We start from the raw sequence: 19587 nt of genomic DNA, 5'->3' as shown, positions 1-19587 counted from the left end.
AGGAGCCTCCAGCCCCTCCCGTCTGTCTCCCCTCAGGCCTCGTTTTCATCCCTGGCTCGTGCCAGGCCGAATCCCCAACTGGAGGCCTCATCCTGCCCACACAATCCTCTGCCTAGCTCTGCAGAGATATCCAGAGCCGGCCTCCTCCCTGGCCTCCAGCAAGATAAAAGCTTTACAAATGCACAGAGCCTTAGAGGGAACAGAGGTCCAGGCAAGTGTGCATGATAAAAGAGCCTTTCCTATGTTTAGGGAAGGCAGGGTTCATTTAGAAAGCAGCAGAGAATTTCAGTGCCAGAGGGGTAAGAGCTGATGGCCACCAAGAGGACCCCCTGAGCTGCTCTGGATTTCCCAGTGTTTCCCATTGCAAGGGTCCTATCCCAGCCTCGGAGTCACTTGCACAATCTCTGCCTATATTCGTTCTCACCATAAAATGGGAACATAAAGATCTCTACTCCAGTGTAGGAAAGTCAGAGGAAGCTTGCTTCCTGGACAAGGTGGGTTTTATGGCCTTTGGATCCCCACCCTTATCAACAGGTCCAGTCACTTCTCTACAGCACTCTGTCCTCTGCATCTTTCTAAACATCGCTTTACTCTTCATCAGCTATTTGATCCTAAATCCCTTTGCACCTTTGTTTTCGCTCCAGTAAAATGGGATTATACTATTCCTTTTTCAAAGGATTGGCCAGGGAATTAATGAAAGACTCATATGAATCACTTAGCATGGTACCTGGCACTCAACAATGTTAGCTCTTATTATTTACTCATGCCTTTACATCTCTTAGTTATTCTTTAAGAAAATCATTCCAAAACAATCCCTCCATTAAGTGCCATTGAAGCGCAATGCATTTCGCCTGAAAAGATGTTTCAGCAAATGAATGGCTGTACCTGGAGAATCCCAAGCTTCCTGGCAGATGAAGAAGGGAAGTGTTTTAGGGTAAGTGGGACTCATAGATCCCTGATAACAAGTGATAACAACTGCCCTAACATGTGGATAAAGACCTTGGCTTGCCATCCGCACCCCTTAAAGCCCCAAGCCTGGAAACTGACAACCAGGACTTATTTTCATAGCTCTGTTAGAAAGGGAGGTTGTAACAGATCATTTTATTTCCCTGTTCATACCACATAGTCCATTCTTTTTAATTTTGCTTAAAAGAGTTAAAGCGTAACCTGAATGACTTAACTGAAATACCTAAACACATGGGCTATCTAAAAACTATAGAAATTTTTATTTTTCATACTTTTATATTTTTTCTATGCCCAAATCAATTCCACTATTGCACTAAACACTGACATTAGTTTTGGCAGACCTTTTACAGAGGTGTTTTTAGTTTTCCCAAAGGCTGCTACTTTTTCATTTATTTCCTATTTATTTAAAGTCTACACCAACACCAAAAACCCTCCTAAGGCAAGCCTCGTCCTGAACTGCCTTCCGGTTTTGATTAGCAGGGCTATTTCCTAATGGAAAGCCGACGTCCTAACACTCTTCCTTCCCTGCATTTTATCAAGCACTCCCTTGGCGAAGGCCTCTTTGCCTGTTAATTGTCCGAGTTTATTTTCTTCATTTCTCTTATTAAAGCAGAGGTGGCAGACAGGGCACGGGGGAAGATCGCTATACCTCAGCAACCTTCAAAGTCATCTTTAATCTTATAATCATCTTCGTCCCCCAGCCAGCCCCTCTTCTCCCCTGCCTCCGTTTTCCTCCGTTATTCAGGAAACCCTTTCTCATTCTCATTTGCTCGCATTAATTCGCCCTGCTCTTTGGCTGCCCTAACTTGAGTTGCATGTTCTCATTTGATTCCCTCCTGTCCTTTTCCATTCCAAGTCAGATTTTTCTTTGCTCATGGGTTTTTAAGCCACCTTTTGTAAATCCACTTTGCAAAGAGCAAGCAATCTTCAGTCTCCTTTTCCAGAGCAATTGTAATCCACTATGCTTTAATTATAGTGTCTATTCAGATATTCGAAATTCCATCCAGTTATAGATTTTAATACTTCTTCCCGCTGCACCATATTTATTAGATTGATTAATTCCCCAAATGTGCTTTTTTGAAGTTTAATACGCTGGGTCTTTGAAGCCACTACTTACTTAAAGAATTCAAGAAGATCATGATTACTGCCTTGGATTTAACTTTATAATTCAGCGGTTGCTATTCCCAGTAACTCGGGTGCTGTTCCACTCTTAGCATGAGCTGCCAGCATCTCACTTAAAACACTGCTCTCCCCCCATATGGGGGCACACTGTGATGAATATGATTTTGCCTATAACCCATGGAGATCTGCACCCAGGAAGTTTCACAGAAAGATAAACAAATTAAATAAGAATTGGTTTCTTTTTTATTATTGTTCATGCCAATCTGGTATGATTGGTAATAAGTTGAAGCAACTCACACTGTTTATTTGGACCTTCATTTCCACATAAGTAAAATGAGGTAGGAAGGCTGGGTGGTTTCTAAGACATCGTCTAGTTCTTGTAAATGTCATGCTTCTACAAGTCTAATTTATTCTCCAAAATTATGGAGTTGTATTTCTGGCATATTAACCTGAACTATGGAACACTTTATTGTTTAAAAATAAATATTTTATTTTAGATATGTTGAGCAGTTAAAACCATCTTATCTTTTTTAACGGCTTCATTAAGGTAAAACTGACATACAATAATATGCACATATTTAAAGTATACAGTATGACAAGCTTTGTCACATGCATTAAGCCATCACCACAATCAAGATAACAATCATCGTCACCTTACTTTGAGATTAGCTGAGTATCCCTTATGATTCCATATTACCTACTTTGTTGGGTAGTTAGCTAGAATTCTTTGTAGTATTATTTCAGTGGTGGCTCCAAGGTTTGTATAATACACATCTTTAATTTATCACAATCTACCTTCAAGTGAAATTATACCATTTCACATATAGCACAAAAACCTAACACCATAAAATGTAATTTCTTCTCTCCTAGCCTTTGTAATACTGTTGTCATACAATTTGCTTCTATATATTTTATAAACTCCAATATACATTATTATTTCTGCCATTTTTTTCAAAAAGTTAACATAATTGTTTGAAGTCTTATACGTACTCACATAGTTATCATGCCAACATTCTTCGATCTTTTGTGTAGATACATATTTCATTGTATTGTGTTCCTTCTACCTGAAGAATTTCCTTTTTGTAGGGAGAATATGGTGGTACCAAGTGTTTTCAGGTTTTGTCCATCTGAAAAATCCTTTAACCTTAGCTTTTGAAACATATTTTCACTGGGTATAAAATTCTAAGTTAACAATTGTTTTCCATCGGTACTTTAAATGTTGCTACACTCTCTTCTCTTGCATTGTTTCTGATAAGAAATATACTATTATCCTTAACTTTGTTCCTCTATACATAACGTATCTTTATTCTCTGGTTCCTTTTAGGACATTTCTCTTTATCACCAGGTATTACACAATTTGATTATGATATGTGCTTTGATGACATTTTCTTCATGTTTCTTGGGAATTTGTTGTGTCTTGGAATTGTTCATCTATAGTTTTCAACAAAGTTGGACAATGGTTGACCATTATGCCTTCAATTCTTTTTGCTAGATATTTTTGTACTTCTATGAACATTCTTGAATTTTATTCTGCTTCATCATTAATTTACTTAGAAATAGTTTGATCCTTTCTGACCATTCTTTTAAGTTTTAGGCAGGGCCAGAGTAGTACTTAGGCTCAGACTAAATTCAACGTACTACTAAGGCAGTACCCTTCTGACAACTCTACCTGATGTCCCATGAATTAAGAGAGTTTCCACTCTGGTAGGAATAGAATACATTCCTAATATTGTGTGAGCTTTGGAGATTATTCCTTCTAAACATGTCAAGTTATCCGTTCCCCAGCCTTGGGCAGTTTCCTTATACGCATGTGCTGATTAGTACTCAGCTGAAGACTCAAGGTGGACTCTGCAGATCTCTAAACCTCTCCATGCAGCCTTCCTCAGAGCACCCTGCCCCACACAATCTAGCCACACTGGCTTCCTCAGACTCCCAGCTCTGTCTGCTCAAATCAGGGAGACCACCAAGATTTTCCTGCATTCCCCTCTCCCTATGCCATAGCCTGGAAAATCTTCTCAGTAGTCTGCTAGAATAACCATAGGACTCACATCACTTGTTTTCTATCTCTCAGGGATCACTGTCCTTTTGCTTTGATGTCTAACATCTTTCAAACCATTGTTTCATACAAGTTGTCCATGAGAGTGGATAAATACAGCCTCTGCTATTCACGTTGACCAGAAGCGTAAGTCATCCACCTGAACTGGAATTGCTATGAATCTCATTTGATGAACATCCCTGTATGCATTTAATGGCTTTTTGTCATGGACCACCCATTTGCCTGTCAATGCTACAACTTCAAGTCATTCTCAACAATCTTCCTTAGCTCTGCACCTAAATATATATTTACACTTTGTTTCTTTTTTAAATTTATTGTTTTCTTTTTTCTTCAGTGAAGATCTTCCTTAAAACACCATTAATGCTTATTGTTTTCTTTTTCCATCTTGGTTTCCACTATTTATAAATCACAAAGTTACAGAAGATGAAGGCAAGGCAAGCTCATCAGTGTTGACTTAGTTTCAGTTTCAAGAATCCAGAAACAAAGTTTAAGTCGTATTAAAGGCCTCATTCTGAATCCATTTTACATGTTTCCTATTTCCCCATTTGGTGATGACTTCGAAGAAAGGGGAAGATTGTCTACCGGGGAAATCTGCCATTATACTGTTTCCATTTCAAAACTCCATAACTGAATTGTAATGATCTATGCGAAACTGGTTCTTCTTTCTTTAGCTCCTTCCATTCCTTATATATCTTTCTGTTCCATCTAATATTTAATGGTTGAATTTAAAACACACACGTACACACATAGCTACCTAACCCTCTGTTCATGCCAATGCACACTATTTCACACCACATTTTTTAATGCACTATAACTTTCAAAAAAAAAAAAAAAAAACCTAATGCTACAAAATAAATAAATGATACCAGAACTGTGGTCCCAGGAGAACCCACTGAATCGAAAGCCTGTTAAAAGACAGTAAAACGTCCTGTGCCCTAGGAGGAAAAAGTGCTGTAAAACCCTTAATTTTTGTTGCCACAGTTAGACCAGCTCTACAGTGCACGATAGAGCAAAAGGCATTTCCTTTCATCTAGTTCCTGTGACTTCTCCATGTCCCCTTGACTTTACATCAGGTGACAGAGAAAAAGTTCTCTGTCCCAGCTCCTGTCTTCCCAGGGCGCCCATACTCCACGCTGACGCACCGCCGTTTTCTGTTCTCCAGCGGCAGAGCAGCCTTCAGACTCGTGGACGAGGCCCCTGCTGGCAGCCTGTCAGGAGCCCAAGGGCCCTCATCATCGAGGAAGGAGGGGACCCCCCCACCACTCATTCTGAGGCCCAACACATGCCCCCCGTGCATTGTCAGGACAATTAGGATCAGCCAGACTCTTTCTGAGCTCAGTTGCCCAGAGTCATAAAAGTGTCGCCTGGTCCACCTAGACCCTCTCCCACTCAGAACGACCAAATAAGCAAATGAACAAATGTTGGCCCTCACATTTTCTCAAAGCCATCTTCTGCCTGCCAGGTTGGACCCGCGTAACTAACACGGTCAGCCTTATGAGGCGGGACGTCAAGGCAACGCTTTCAAGGTGGGCAACCAGTGCAGTCCACTTCCTATCTCTGGAAAAGGGTACAGGGTGTGGGAGAGGCACCATGACCTCTGGAATATAACAACCTTATTTGGTTCTTCTTTAACTTAATAAATTTCCTCTATTTGGAAAAATAGAATGAACAGCTTATCTTGGAGTAACTCTTTACGTTCACTTATTTAGCAAAAGCATCGGGCCCCTGTTCTGTAGCAAACCCAGTGCTAGGACGTGGACATGTGGCAGTGAACATGACAGACGTAGCCCCAGGCTCTCGGGGCTCTAAAAGAACTCAGGCGAGTCTAAACGCCCTTGCGACAGTGATAAAGGACTTCACGACAGGAGAAGCAATGGATGTAAAAACACATGTAAGAGGGGCACTTAGTCTGGGCCTTGCAAGTTCATGGAGAACATCCCTGTGGAAGTCACTCCTGAGCGGAAAGCTGCAGGATGTGGGGGATCAGGCTGCAGGGGGCCGAGGGGAGGAGTTGGGAACAGAGTGCTCCACGCAGACTGACCACCAGGAAATGGGAGGGGACTGTGAGTGGCTTCTCAAGATTGGAGTCCAGGGTGGGCTTTTCCTCTCATTCGCCTGGCTAAGGTGCCTGTGCGAGGTCGAATGGGCTTCCAGCTGCCCGTGCCCCTCCTCGCCAGTGAGGGGGTGAGGGCAGAGGAAGATTGTGCAGAAGAGAGAAGTTGAGGCATGAGATGAAAAGGGGTGTTTCTTCAAAGATTCAAAGGAAGTTCATGGTTAGGTTCCCAATTTCTGGTCCAAAGTACCAACGTTCTGACCTGGCATCCTTTATAAGGGAATCTCCGATTTTACATCAAATGTCAGGTAAGGCTTTGGAGCAGGTCCAGAGGCCCTGAGCTACAGACATCTTTTAAATAAGTCAAATAGACCAATAAATCATGCGGAAGTACAGAAGCTGCTGAGGTCAGCTTGTTACCTTCAGGCTTGGTGCGGGCCAACTACTCCGCTTGCTTGGAAGATGGGAACAGCTGAAGGCTGACCCCACAAGCCTCGGGGCTGCAGTCGGCCGCCTGCCACTTCCCTCTGTTCCCTGCTCCTTCCTCCTGCTAAGGACATAGAACAGTTCCTCTGAGCACTTCCTCCTGTTATCAGTGCGATCTCATCGGCTTTCTTGACAGCCTGAAAACGTGCCATGCCTCCCTCAAGCCCCGGTCCTGCCTGAGGGTCACAAACAGACCCTCTAAGAAACAGTGACCACCCTGTGTCCCCTAAGCCTACAAATGCTCAATAACTGGGCTGTGATTTTTCTAGGGAACTCTGGAACATCGGGCTGCAGAATCGATGCTTTTTCCCATAGAGCTGGAAATGTAAATAGAGAAAGAAAAATCACTATGTCTGTGAAAGACTCATAGGGCCCCGCAAGACGTGGGTATGAATGGATGTTAAGTATGTAATCTCGTCTCTAACTCTGGAGGCAGAGGCCAGAGTGGGCCTGACTTACTCCACCAGCAAAACTCTGCAAGGTCGTCCCACGTTAATTTCTCTCCCATGAGTAGTTTTGCCTCAATATCAAAATGCAGCCTCTTTTCTCCCACTTGTGAATACGGACTCATTCCTACCCCAACCACAACATCCTTTGGCTCCTCCCTCTTCCAGGAGAATCTTCCTTTCTCAGTTTTAAAAGTCAGTGGTTTTATGTTAGTCCATTTTTATTAAACAAATAATAACTATGGTAATGCCAACAGCTAACATCTACTGGCTGCCTATTGTGTACCAGACCTGGTGGATGCTCTGGGAGCCTTATGGATGTCAGTCAGCTCCTGGATTCTACACAAACCCTATGAGGCAAGTTTTATTATTACTACTTCATAGAGAAAAAACTGAGGCTCAGAGAAAACAGCTTGCCTGAGTGACATTGTGTAATTGGCAAAGCTGGGATTCAAACCTAGGTCTCTGAATTCAAAGTCCATGCTCATCTACTGCATATCAGAAAAAGAATTCTAATACACATTTAGTCTCGAACCCAAGGAAGTCCTGATATCCCTTTAAACGTCAATGATCCTGGCTTAACTTCAATTCCCATCATGATTACATGAGAAGGTGTGTACTTCAAGGCAAAGGAGGCCATTTCCTAAAGTACAGAGAAGAGGAGGAAAATACGTTGAGTGCCCTGTAGGGGCCAGCGGGCTTTAAGCATTTTTATTCTATTGAATCTTCACAACCGCCATGCAGGGTAGATATCATTACATCAATTTTCCAATGAGGAATTTTAGATATCTTCCTATAACTCATACCCATTGTCACAGACCAAGTAAGTCGTAGCAGAGAGGTGACCTGCATCACTGACTACCAAGCCCAAGAGTTTACTTCTAATCCCAGCTATCATCCCACACACAGCAAGCAGAGACACTTCCCTCGTCATTCATTTCTATAAAATGCCTGACGTGAAGGTCAGCAACGTGTTACTAGGTGGTTCCTGTTTTCCCTCTGAGGTGGACCCACGCAATCTTGACCCCCGACTTTGTCCCTGACTTCCATCTATCCCAAGAAGCGCTCAGCTTCACGGAGCCCTGAAGTCATGTCCATCCAAAAGTAAAGGTAATTATTAGTGTCTCTTCCATTGTGGCCCAGCAAATGCTGTGCACCTATCACACCAGCCTTCTCTCAGGTAGCGACTGAAAATTCTGGACAAATCCATAAAGAAAAAAATAAAAGCAATCTGAAGACTCTGAAGAGTGAAAAACGAATCAGGCAGATGCGAGAGGGGTGGCAAGACTCTGAAGAAGGAAATTGCAGGGAGCGAATTTCCTACTTTTATGACTAATAACGAGTCAAAGTTTTATATGATGGTTTAAACTGAAGTAATCAAAACAGACAGACATAATCTTTCTGGCCTGAAGAACAAGAGGACAGAGTTGGGCACAACTATAGCCACTGGAAAGAGGGAACCCCAGGAACAGAAGAGATTCAGAGAGATGGAGCCCCAAATTCTGTGTATAAACTTTGTCTGACCCAAATCTCTGATCACTCTTGAACCACGTGGTGCCAGACACTCAACAGCAGTTAGCCTAAAGTTAAAAGCGTTACACACTTGGCTGTTGACCAAAAGACAGAATATGCAGCTTAAAGCTAACCAAATTAATTTCCTGGTACCGCAAAAAGCCAACCTTCTTCAGAGGTACATAAGTGATTTTGGAGTGTCCACAACAAAATAGCCACAATGTTGAAAGTAAAGTCATAATTACATGACATTCTAAGAACTATGAATATTCAAAGAGCAAAGAGAAAAAACTATCAATAGAGATTAATAACAAGTTGACCCAGACATTAGAATTGGCAGAGAAGGATTTTGAACCAGCTATCATAACTATGCTTAATGATATAAGGTAAAATATACTCACAATGAACAAATATAGGAAATCTCAGCAGAGAAATTTTTTTAAAACTGGAAATTCTGGAACTGAAAAATACAGATTCTAAAATTTGAAATTCGCGGGATGGGCTTAATAGCAGAATGAGATGACAGAGGAAAGAGGGAACTTGAAGATAGGTCAATAGATATTATTCGATCTGAAAATCAGCCGAAAAAATTATTTAAAAATGGACAGAACCTTAGAGCTGAGGAAAATCTCAAACATGAAACATATGCATAATTGGAGTGCCAGAAAAAGAGGGGAGAGTCAATGGGACAGAAAAAAATATCTATTTGAAGAAATCTGACCAAATTTTACCGAATTTGATGATAAACAGATTCAAGAATCTCAGGGTTGCAAGTAAGACTATTATAAAGAAAACCATGCGTAGGCATATCATAATCAAATTGCAAAAAAAATAACACATTATACACAGAAGAACAAAAAATAAGAATTATCATAACCTTTTTGTTGGAAACCTTGCAAGCCAAAAGATAATGGAACATCTTTAAAGTGTTAAAATAAAACTTTTAATCTGGTATTCTGTATCCAGCAAAACTATCCTTCAAGAATTAGGAAAAATTAAGGTATTTTCAGATATTTTTTAAAGTGAGATTCCATCACCAACAAATTTAGACCTTAATAAATGCTAAAGGAAGCTCTTCAGGCTGAAAGAAAATGATACTGGATAAAAACTCAAACCCTTAGGAAGAAATGTGAAACACTGGAAATAGCAAGTATATGAGTTAATATAAAATACTATTTTTTCCTTTTAATTTCTGTAATATACATGACTTTTAAGTGGATTTATGTAGATTTAATACATATGACAACTATAACATAAAGGCCTGGTTGGGGCTGGGAGAGGTAAGTGAATCTGTACAATTGCAAAGTTTCTACATTTGACATAAATTGATACAATATTAACTCTTACTTGATTGTGGAAAGGTAATGACTTATATTGTAGTCCCCAGAGCAACCCCTGAAAATGCCCCCGAAAATATGATTTAATAAATCATGTGAAATTCTAAGTTATTTTAGATTAATCCAAAGAAAGCAGGAAAGGAGAAACAAAAGAGCAAAAAACTAAGTGTACAAAGAGAAAACAATAATAAAAAGCAGACCGAAACCCAAATGTATCAATAATTACTTGAAATGTTAATGAATTAAACACTCCAATTTAAGTCAATAAATATTCTTATCTATTATAATGGATAAAAGAAAAAGAAAAAAAAAGGCCCAACTACATGCTGCCTATAAGAGACTCCATTTTAAACAGAAATAAATAGGTAGGCTGAAAGTAAATGAATGGAAAAATATATAGTACTATACAAATAGTAAAAAGAACACTGGAGTAGCTATTATTAATATCAGATAAAAGAGACTTCAAGCTAAAAAAGATAAAGAACATTTTTAAGTGATAAGTTAATCAATTCATCACAAAGACATAAACATCAATGTAGCATGTGCCTAAATAATTGTGACCTACAAAACACATAAACCAAAATTTACAGAATTAAAAGAGAAACAGACAATTTCACAACATCAGTTTTACACACCCATATCTCAACAATTAATGGAAATCTTAGACAAAAAAAAAAAAAAACAGTAGAGACATACATAGATAATCCGAACCACACTTTGACCTACAACTGCAGAATATATATTCTTTTAAGTGCATGATATGTTCATTGTAATAGACCATATGCTGGGTCATAAAAAAAGGTTTCAATAAATTTTAAACAACCAAAAACATAATAGCTCAGTGCAGAACCTAAGATTTAAGCTCCATGAAATCAGAGACTTTGTTTTGTTCTCTGCTACCTTTTGATCAGGCAGAGTTCTCCAGAGAAAGTCACCAGTATGAGACAGACAGATGATAGACAGATAAATAGATAAATAGATAAATAGATAAATAGATAGATAGATAGATGTAGATAGATGTAGATATAGATATAGATATAGATAGATAGATAGATAGATAGATAGATAGATAGACAGACAGACAGACAGACAGACAGACAGACAGACAGGATTTTTTTTTTTTAGCTTGATGCCTATTTATATGAGATTTATTTTTTGACTTAAGCAACTGTGAGGGCTGCAAAGTTCAAAATCCACAGAGCAGGATGAGAGGCTGGAAACTCAAGCAAGACATGATGCTTCGCTCTTGAAGCAGAATTTCTTCTCTAGAAAATTTGTATTTGCAATTAAAGCCTTCAATTGATTAGATGACGCCCATGCATGTTACTGAGAGTAAGCTTTACTTCACTGATTGCAGATATTAACCACATCCATAAAACGCCTTCACAGGACCACCTAGGTTAAGTGTTTCATTAAACAACTGGGTACCACAGCCTAGCCAGGTAGACACATAAAATTTACCTTCAAAGTCTCTAAAGCCAAGAACAGTGACTGACACTTAGAAGCAAATAATCAACATTTGTCAAATGGATGTTTAATATATAATTAGGAGATCAAAAGGCCAAAATCTGAAGGCAGAACGTAACCTTAGAGCCCATGCAGACTGGAATTCTCAAGCTTCAGATGCCCCATGTTGCATCCTCTGGAGCATGTGTCAAGGGTTGGGTGGAATCCAGGGAATGGTTTTTAACAAGCATATTGGGCTGCCACATGTGGCTATGCAAGGTACCAGTGCACTGCTCAATCCCATTGCCCTGCAGGCATCACAGAGGATTCTGATGCTGATGGTCCACAGATGACAGTCCGAACACTCCAAGGGTAGGGACTCATCAGATGCAATGATCCCGTCTCCAGCACTGCAGACAGTAGCCCTCCAGCACTTCCACCTAGTAAGTAAGCGCTCATTACCTACTCAAGCAGGCTCTTTGTCCTCAATTAGCTCACTGTTAGAAAGCTCTTCCTCACATTGGGTCCAAACAGACTTCCTGAAATTTCTAAACATTGGTTCTCATCCTCCTTTGTGCAACTCAGTATTTCAGCATCCATGGCCTGAGCCACAGATGACAGACGGGGCAGTTTAGGTTAGGTGACAGTTCAGAAGACTTGGTCCCTATAACAGTTCTTGCTCAACTATTAAAAAATAATGAGTGTGTTATTTAAAAAAAAAAAAAAGGTGCATTAGTGGAGAACAAATGTGTTCAAGGAAGGCTTTTTTGAGAGGATGGAGATTGTATTAGATCTGAGGATGAACAGAAGTTGACAGAGGTCGCCAGGCACAGAGAACAGCATGTGCCAAGGCTTGGAGGCAGGAGAGAACTTGGCACACACGTGGATCGGAAAGGATGTCTGTGTGGTGGGACCACGAATGGTCGAGACGAGACTGCAGAGGTAAACAAGACTGCTCTCATGGTAAGCATTTCAGTAAGAAGCCATTAGAGGACAAAAAGCAGAAAGTGGCATAATTCATGTTTGAAAGGATTACTCTGGCTATCCTTGGAGAAGGGATTGGAGGGAGACAAGAATGAAGACGGTCACTTAAGAAGCATTTGCCCAAATGAGAAGTACTGGTGGTAAAAACGACCGTAGTCCGGGAAAGAAGTTGAGAAAAGCAGATGACTTGAAATATACTCAGGAGTTAGAATGAGTGTATCGCATGAGAGAAGAGGCCATGTGTGTTTTGCTTAGCAATGCATCTTCCCTAGCATAGCATCTGATGCATAAATATTAATACGGTTGATCCTCATTATTCACGGATTCCGTAATTGTGAATTCACCTACTCGCTCAAGTTTGCCCCCAAATCAATACTGGTAGCACTCATGCCATCATTCATGGGTATGTACATATGCAGACAGGTGACAATGTTGAGTCGCCTGACACACAAGTTTCTAGCTGAAGACCAATAAGGTGATACTCTGCCTTCTTGTTTCAGTTCTCACACTGTAAACAGGTGTCCTTTTCACTATTTTTCTAAATTTTTGTGTTTTGGTGCTTTTGCTGTTCAAAATGGTCCCCGAGTGTAGTGCTCAAGTGCTTTCTAGTGTCCTGAGTGCAAGATGGCTATGAGGTGCCTTGCAGAGAAAATGCATGTAGTAGATAAACTTTGTTCAGACATGAATAACAGTGGAGTTGAGTTCAAGGATTTGACAACATATATTAAAGATGCTGCCTTTAAACAGAAACACACATAAAATGCATTGAACAGTTGACAGAATGATGTGGCCAGAGGCTCACAGGTACCTAAGCCTGTATTTTCCTAGGAGCAATGGTTTGGTATTTTGTAAATCTGTGTTCTCAGCGACTTCACATAGTGCATAACTATCTCGAATAGCAAGAACTATGACCGGTAATCAAACAAATGAATGCAATAGATGTAACAGAACTTGCTCATGAATTGAGGGCGTTAGGCTTGAACAATCGCTTTATCAGTGGCGGCATCTATGGAGAGAGGATATTTTGAGAAAGGAACAGGTTTGGGAGGAAAATAAAAAAAATTCCATTTTTACATGTTTCTTTCGAGATGTCTGTAAAACGTCCAAGTAGAGATGTCAGGTAGCCAGGTGTATATATGAGTCTGACTCTCAGAGGAGGTTTTTGGACTGGAGATATAAATTTTTAGGTCATCAGCATATAGATGGCATCGAGAGCTACAGGCATAGAGGAGATCATGACGGAAATAAATGTAGGGGGAGAAGAGGACCCAGAATTAAGCCTCTGAGCCCAGCCAGATGCAGAGAGCTCTGGCCGGAAGGCAAATGGACTCCTGGGGGCTGTGTGGAAGACTGATGAAAACGGAGGCTGGATTTGCCCTGGGATGGCAAAATGGAGAGGCTGTCAGTGACCTTGAGCCTTGAGTCAGTGACCTTCAGGACAAAAGAGCGGACTGCGGAATGAATGCAAGAGGCGAGAAAATAAAAACACAGTTGGACAATTTTAGAAGTGGTGTGATTCTGAAGGGCAGCAGACAATTGAGGCACTGGCTGCCGCAAACAAGGGGCCACAAGAGGGGTTTATTTTGCTTTCCTTTTAACTTGCAAAACGCTACGACGCGTGTGCAAACCGTTAACAAGACTGCGCTGAGCAAGGGAGAGACCGATGATCTCGAAGGGAGGAGAAAAATGAAGACCTTAAAAATGGAGATAAGAAAGGAGGACACCTTTGGAGGGGCTAGCCTTTGATACAAGGCGTGAGTACCACCCTTGTCGCATGCACGTGTGTGTACGTGTGTGTGTGCGTGGCACATACACACACACACACATGCACATTCAGACACACACCTCCACTTCTGCAACTGATATAATGTAGTGTAAGACTCTTCATGTCGTCCTATTAGCTTATTGATGTTCACCAAAGTTCCAACAGTACAGGTATTTTCCCTCTGGCGCTCTAAGTTTGCATCCTTTTTTTCCATGTTGCAGCCTGCAGACCTTTGCACTTAATTATCTATAAAATTACCCATCTGGGGTTTTTCTAAGTCTCTGACTCTTAGTTCCTTCTGGAAACTTATCTTCTATTCCCTTCTCCCAGCTTCTAAAGATTCGAGTCATGTCTTTTTTTTCTACCAGAGGCACTGCCTGAAGGCTGAGAACTCACCTGGGACAGCTCTATGCTCCAGCTTCTCTGCCACCTCATGGGCAAAGTCCCCGGGGCACCCATTGCCCACAGGAAGGGCAGCCTCAGCTTATAGCAAGGGCTACGGTTTTGTTTTTTTAGAAACTTCATTTCTAGCAGTTCTATGCTCAGCTATGTTCACGTGTTCAGAATTCATGACTATGCTAATAACTTTTAAGATTTTACATCCCCCAAGAGCTGGATATCCAGCTCTCTCTAGATCTACCACAGGACATGACGTCCACAGACTTACTCTGCGTTCTGCTGGCTGCTTTAAACATTTTGTCTCATTTACTTCTTACAGCACCCAGTGAGGGAGTTTTCATCACTTCCGGTGTACACGGTAGAAAACTGAGACTTAGGGATCACATAGCTAGTAAATGAGGGAGTCGGGATTTGAACTCGTGCACGCTCTAAAGCCTAAAACCTTTCCGCTCTTCCGGGCTGTGACGCGGACAGCAGCGCCCTCTTCGTATATCTTTTCATCCACCATTCTATTCCATGTACGTTCCAGCTCCCTAAATCTGCAGAGATTTCCGTGTAGGAAAATACCAGTTCCAATCCAGTCACGCGCCGTCCAGCTCAACACCGCTCCAGTCAGTGAGCGCCTGTAGCCTCTGGAAGGTTATGCTCATGCTTCCTCTTTGTATAAAACCACTACGCACTGCGACTTTAAGCATTCTCTGCAATCCAAGTAACAGAAATAAGATGGGGGTGGAAGTATTTTAAGTTCCTGGCAAATTAATTGGCGCACTGTGAAAAATGATGTTGTAGAAGAGGCCTAGTCTATGTAAAAGTGAGTCATAAATAATGAGATTCAGCTCAAGGAAGAAATGGCACAGTGATCGGGAAGGGGCCACCTTGGTTTAGAGCACCCTGCTCGTCTACGCACAAGGTGGTGGGAGGGATGGCTGACTGTTTTAGGTGCTGGCAAGAGAAAATGAGCGCCCAGGCGACACGGAGAGAGGAAAGATGGCTTGATGCAAAGGAAAGAAGCAGAGGAGAGCTCCGGCGTGAGAAACGGCCCCTGAGGGTGAGTGCGCGGGAGGCCTCAGGCCTGGTGGGTAGTGTGAGCCTCAAGATGCGGCCAGAGGGGAACCACAGCTGGAGGGAAGGATGAAGAAGGCAAGAAGCTGGGGACAGACTTTGTAAGCCTCAGGGAGCCACGAGAGGAAGGTAAGGGCTTTCTTTGAAATGAGATAAAGGAAGTACAAAGGCAGACTAAGAAGTGATTGATAACAATTAAAGATGAGAGCAGGTACCCATCTTATGCTACCTGATATCCTTTTAAAACCAGGAGTACAGAGTTAGGTTGCTAGAGATCAATTTACACTTTATTCTACTTTAATAAAGAGGACTCTGATATTTTTTTAAGCAGATGTGATTTGATTATGTGCTAATCTCAGCCCAATTAATAGTGTTACTCAGGCTGTCTCCAAAGTACATCAAAACAACTAGTTAAAAAGAAAGAATTAACTCAAATCCATTTTTGGCATTAGGCATGTGTGCTAGGAGCATACCTGGGGACACTGGATTTCACAACCTCTCTGTGACATTCAAACCACCTTGTGTGCGTAGGCACAGGCCCAAGACAGTGACAGCCAGGATTTCAAATCTGGCTCCTCGCAGACCCTTCAGCCTCCACACAGGCAGCAGAGAGACGGTGGTGAGGTTTGTCTAATTAATGGCAAAAACGTGGGAGTAAAAACCCACAGCACAACCTCAAACACTTCATCACCCTTTCAAACGATCTGAACAAAGAATTTCGTAGTGTGCAGTTGCACAGGACAGAGGGAGTGAGGGCAACAATGCTCACAAAACCGCGGTGTGTGCACTGCACGTGCACACACGTGTGACACGTGCACACGCATGAACATAGGTGCACACAGAGCATGCGGCACTCAAGACGCACCTGTGCTAATTTAAAGACGTGGCGAAGAAGAGGACAAATGGAACCTCAGGAAATAAAAAGTTTAAAATTAAGGTTCTTGATAATTGTTACCTGAAGTCACCTGCTCCACAGCAAGATCATTACCATAACTATTACTGTTAATATTAAAATGAAAAAAAACTAGTATTTGCATAACACTTTACATAAATTATCTCATTGGGCTTTGAAGGGTATTTTGCTAACATTTCCAATATATAGCCAAGCTACAGGGAACAAAAAGAAAAAAATCTTTGTATCCGGGGGTTCTCAGGCTTTCTGTTACCAAAGGCCCTCCTCTATTCTTTCCCCCATAAGGTTTCCTATTTTTAATGTTTTTGTCTAATTGACAACCTTTATTAAAGAATATTCCACTCCCCTATCTTTATTCATCAAAGAATAATCAGCATGCAATAATCCACATTACCTTGCTGAGCTAATAAAATTCCATGAACAAGGCATGTGAGTTACACTCTTATGCCTTATTACCAGTAAATTAATCTAGTTCGGCTTTTTGATATAAGGAAGATGACTTTAAAGTCTCCGTCCCTTAAAGGACTTCTAGGGATCCTAGGAGTCCTAGGGCCCAAGGCAGGGAGGCATTGATTGAAATCTCAGATAATATTTAATTTTCCTCCATTCTTTTCAAACTAACTATATGCCAACAGAAGAAGAGTTTAAAAATTTTAAAAGAAAACTCAGAAATCTCTCAAACCACATATCACAAAGCAATTATTTGGGAACGCGTGCACGCGCGCGCACGCACACACACACACACACACACACACACGAAGGCAGGCAAAGAATTAACCACTGGCAATACTACTATCTCACCAAAAACACGCTCTGGCGTGGCAAAGCCGTTTCTAGCGCTGTCCAGCAGAGCGCTGGGCTCTGATGACAGGTTGCCTGACTTCCTCTCCTGACTGCGACTTCCTAGCCGAATGCATGAGAAAGTTTCTGAGCTTCTCAGACCCTCAGCTTCTTCATCTGAAACACAGGTTTACAGTAGACCCACTTTTTAGGGCTATGTGAGGCTTCAGTGAGTAAACAGATATAAAGAGCTTTACATGGTATCTGGCACAAGGCGAGTAAGCAATACGTTTAAGCTGTCATTATCATTACAAGTACATGCTTTCAGGACCTGTGGCTGGTTTCCAAGTTTTTTTGGGCTCATGAAAAGGAAAAATCTAGTCATTCATGAAATCGGGCTTTACTGAACCTCTTGGTCCCAATGTTGCTAGAATAACTAAGCATCTCTGCTTTGATGTTCTGTGAGTCTTCAGAAATCTGAAGAAGAATGCTTCAAAGTTCGGGATGAAGGCTGTGGAGGCAGAATTGCCTTTGTTCAAAGGACTTCTCTAGCTCTTACCAGCTGGGAAGAGCTGAATATAGCCTGGAGCATATTAGTCAACTTCACAAAGCCTCAGTTTCCCCATCTATAAAACAAGGATCATAACTATCTCCCAAGGCATTGGAGATTTAATGAGATGATATGTAAACTGCTTAAGCATTTTATATGATAAATCCCCTTCCCCTCAAAAAAAAATCAGCTATCATGATTAGTATCCATTAGCACATGAAATTATATTTGCTGAATCTAGTCCCTGGTGCAAAATAGAAAACTACTGAAATCCAAGTACATTCTCATTTACTAAGGCAAAGCACTTAGATAAACCGATAATCAGCCTTGGGTAGCTAAAAAGAAATATTACTAGGTAATCTGTTCATTTTTTTCTTTTCCCCTTGCACATATTAACCGTGGCTTGATTTTGAACTATATCAATATTCATCAACTGGTTCAAAGGTTTTAACTGATCTACTCAGTTACTCCACAGGTTAATTCAGTAAAAGGACTGATTAGCAGTCGATTAGTAGCTGGCCAATTTAGTCAAAAGCATCCAACGGGGTTTTCCCTAATAATTCAGTTATATCATAGGTCCAGCTAGAGACCTATGGAGAGAAGAAATTCTTGCAAAGATGACCATGCATTTCCTTGCTTCTAAAATTGCGCAGATGACCCCATGTCCAAGCCAGCCCAGTCCCCCGTTCCTCAGCTGACGGTGCGTTTTGCCAACTTATCTCTCCAAATCAAGGCTGACAGGGAGGGCCCTTCCTTTCTTCTCGACCCTAAACTGAAGGCTTTATAGACCTGCTCCGTGTTTCTGTGGGAAAACCAAACCCTACCTAAATAATAAAAAGTGAAAAAGTTTCCCCAGGCAGACTGTCTCTTCCGCACCTTGATTAGCCGAGCAAAATGTAGACATAAAACGCAATTGCTTTTTTTTCCCAGATGCTAAAAACGTCAGCCTTGATTTACCCTGACACTCTGACTGACTCACGGCAGATATAAATCCTTCACACCCAACGCAATCACTTTTTGACCTGCTCAGCAGTAGGGAGAAGGAGGGCTTGGCGTTTATCTTCCTCTGCCAGCACCTCAATCCCAACAACTTTCCTTTCATCTACCTCTGTGAGAAGCAAGGGCTAGAGAAGGGAAGGCAGAAAGGTACGTGTCTGTTGCATTTTTTCTGAAACACCATGCCACAAGGGTTTTTTATTTTTAATTTATTTAAGAAAGAGAGAGAAGAGGAAAACAAAAGGTACTTCCACGGATCTCCTTCCTCTCACCTGACCCACAGCCTCGCCGAATCGCTGCTTCATCTGTGGTTAGGACAAGGCAGGAACGCCCTCCACTTGGGAAGCAGCTGTCTTTCTGCTGCTGGAATAAACCCTAATGCCTTTCCACTAGGTACTTTCTCAGAGCAAACACGTGACATTCCAGGGGCAGATAGCAGAGCCCTGAAAACTGCCTGTGGGCTTGGAAGCATGGCCTCCAGAAACTTGGCATGTGGAGCACAATCCATTAAACAAGTGGGCACTGACCAGTGAACGGGGAAGACGTGGGGTCTGACCTCGCGTCTGCCCCTAACCAAGAGTGGCTTTGGACCAATCATTTCCATCTTCCTAATGAGGTCCCCGATTCTTAAGACGGTCCCATACATACCTGTCCCTCAACTCTTCCTCCGCAAGGATCTTGTACTCTGAAATGCTTCGCGCTCTCCTGAACAGG

The sequence above is a fragment of the Rousettus aegyptiacus genome, unplaced genomic scaffold (assembly GCF_014176215.1).
Source record: "Rousettus aegyptiacus isolate mRouAeg1 unplaced genomic scaffold, mRouAeg1.p scaffold_m13_p_17, whole genome shotgun sequence".
Taxonomy (NCBI): domain Eukaryota; kingdom Metazoa; phylum Chordata; class Mammalia; order Chiroptera; family Pteropodidae; genus Rousettus; species Rousettus aegyptiacus.
Note: the sequence above shows the minus strand (reverse complement) of the source record.